Below are 2,873 nucleotides of genomic sequence, written 5' to 3'. Positions count from 1 at the left end.
CTGCTCTGTGCACAGGGTAGATAGGGATGGGCAACTTAGACACTGGCTACCTAAAATGAGGGGGCAATAAAGGCACGAAGTGACTGGCTTACAAGATTTCAAGAGGGAGTTTAGCTTAAGAGTATGGGGGAAAGAAAGAGTCCCCACTGAATAGCTGTCATCTTGTCTAGATGGGTCTGGTGAAAAGAGATGGGGATAAGATTCTTAGGATTCAATAGTGAATAACTGTTATCAAGACTGTAAATTTTCACTCAATCCACAATAAAAACCTTTAAAAAGAAAAAACAAAACAAAAACTGTATTTATAGCATTTACCCAAATGGTCCCTTTTACTCCTATAATTCTTAGTGTTATTATTTTCCTTGGTTAATTTGTACTAATTTCACCCGTATATGGTCTTGTCTTTCCCATCACTTAAAGTAACAACGGTCTCCTATCTAAAAAGTGATCCCCGCTCCCTGTTCCTCCCACCCCTGTTGTTGTTACGTGCTACTGAGTCGCTTCCAACTTATACCAACTCTAGGTATGACAAGCCCTATGTACCTGTCCCTGATGCCCATCAAATAACTTTGCTTTCTGTGTGTATAACTATTCTTGACTTTTTATAATAGTGGTAGTGGTTACGTGCCGTGGAGTCGGTTCCAAATCATAGTGACCCTGCACAGGGTTTCAGAGACTGTAAATCTTTACGGGAACAGAAAGCCTCATCATTCTCCGGCAGAACAGGAATCGCTGACTCTAGCTGCCAGGGTTAGGCTTATTGCAGACATTTTGCGTCATAAATTCTTGAATAAATTGAGACCTATATTGGTGATAATATGAGGTATGTTGCAAAATCTTTTTAAAAAATCATGTTTAGAACTGATGTGAGACTCATGAACATTTGACAAGGCTGTGAGTTACCTTGTAATTGAAAACTTAAAAAGACGTCAACACATTTTTAAGAGGTAGAAAACAAGTACCAAATATTTAGCATTTGGCCACCCCTCCTTAGTTTTGGCTCCAACCTTGAATCTTAACACTTCACATTCTCCATCCTCTCACTTAAGATGCTACCATTCATAATCTCAAATTATAGTCCTGGAGCAGTCAAGAAAAAAAACCTTTTTAAAGAAGTTTTGCTTTGAAGCCAACAAATATACCTAGTGCTAGCAACTGAGAACAGTAGGAATCCTTCTACTGTACTAATTCACATCATAAATAAACACCATGCTAACATAAAAAAACATTACTTACCATGTAAAAAGTCTACTGAACATCTCTACATCAATTTCAATATGTCATAGTTATGCAAACTAAAATTTGTAATGTTTCCACTGAACTGATATGAAAAAGTCATAATTAAAACTACATTACTAGTGTTTACAGAAAATGAGCATTTATGCATTTATGTTTTATGACAAAATTAACCTAATAACTAGAAACCCCCCACTTCTTCCCATAGTTATGATGTGCTGATTAACCTCTGATGGTATTACAAAAGGATTTTTAAAATAATACTTTTTTTCTTTTTGCGATGGGCTGAATTCACAGTGAGTATTAGTAAAGAGATCATATGTGTAACATTTACTATCAAAATGTTAGTAGTGGAATGTCTACAAGGTGTGTTAAAAAACAAAAACTAACTAACATTAAAGCTCTTAAAAGGGCAACAATCCCAGCTGGAGATTAGCTGTTAGAAAAGATGTTGCTAAGAATCAAGCATGTTAAAGACTTCATTTTAGCACATACTAGGTTTTCATAGTTGCGTGTACAACAAAATGGATTGAATTCACATACATTTCTGTTGCTGGAACTGAATGGACTAAAGGAGAATGAACCTTTGCCCCTTTAACTACTAGCCCAATCCTGAAAGCAGAAGCAATCGCTTGCAATCCTCCACACGGTGTTGTTGGGAGTGGACTAAGCAGTCAGAAGGAAGTTCTGTTTGGAGTCATGTTGCATGTTTCCAACAAACTTCACAGATCCACTGGTCACAACAAGAACTTGTGGTCTGGGATGGAGTAGCTTGCTCATGAACTGGTTGGTAATCTAACATATTGACCTGGAACTCTCTAGAAGGCAACATTTCAAAAAAAGTTGCCAGGACATCCATTCCAGTGACAACATTTCCATTCCATATTAAAGTGGCCTTGTCCAGATACAGCCTGGTTAGTACCCTTCTCCTTTTGTCCATTGTCTCATAGTAAATATTGACAAATTCCTCAGCAGTTCTACAGGGCTGATCTACCTAAAATTTAAAATCCACAGGCAAAGCCATCCAGGAGCCCAAAGCAGTGTGATGCCGCAGAGGCGGAGTCACTGTTTCGTCATGTGTCAGCAATCCTTGGCTTCCGTATAATCACATATTTAGGAAGAGCGCCAAACTAGCCAAACGCATAGTTCTCACTCTACTTTTGATTTACCTTTCTCTAATAGCTATGGGTCACGAGTGTCCTGTCATGGTTTTTTTGTCCACTTGGATGTTCTCTTTAGTGAAATACCTGCCTTTGTCCACTTTTCATTGAATTTTTATCTTTTTGTTGTTGAGATGAAATTTTCTATATTTTCTTTAGGGATTAGACCCTTTTGAGAGATGTTTTTGCCAAATAATTTTTACCAGCATGTAGGTTCTCCTTTTACTTGGTAAAGTCTTTGGGTGAGTACAAATATTTTATTTTAGGAGGCCTCAGTTATCTAATTTATCTTCTGTCATCCCAGCATTTTTAAGTTTTGTTAGATAGGCTATTGATGCCAAAGATTAGGTTCCCGAAATTTGATCCTATCCTCTCTCCCAGTAACGTTATACTTTTAGATGTAATGTTTAGGTCTTTGAGCTATTTTGAGTTCGTTTTTGTGCATGGTGTGAGGTATGGAACCTGATTAATTTTTCT

The 2,873-nt window shown here is 37.3% G+C and overlaps 1 pseudogene; it reads right to left on the bottom strand.

The window, feature by feature from the left end:
* Nucleotides 1-1,830: 1,830 nt before the first annotated feature.
* Nucleotides 1,831-2,305, bottom strand: LOC102825999 (annotated as a pseudogene).
* Between the last annotated feature and the right edge of the window lie 568 nt (nucleotides 2,306-2,873).

This window comes from Chrysochloris asiatica, unplaced genomic scaffold, assembly GCF_000296735.1.
Source record: "Chrysochloris asiatica unplaced genomic scaffold, ChrAsi1.0 scaffold00065, whole genome shotgun sequence".
In the NCBI taxonomy this organism is placed as follows: domain Eukaryota; kingdom Metazoa; phylum Chordata; class Mammalia; order Afrosoricida; family Chrysochloridae; genus Chrysochloris; species Chrysochloris asiatica.
This window is presented reverse-complemented; position numbering and strand designations above follow the sequence as displayed.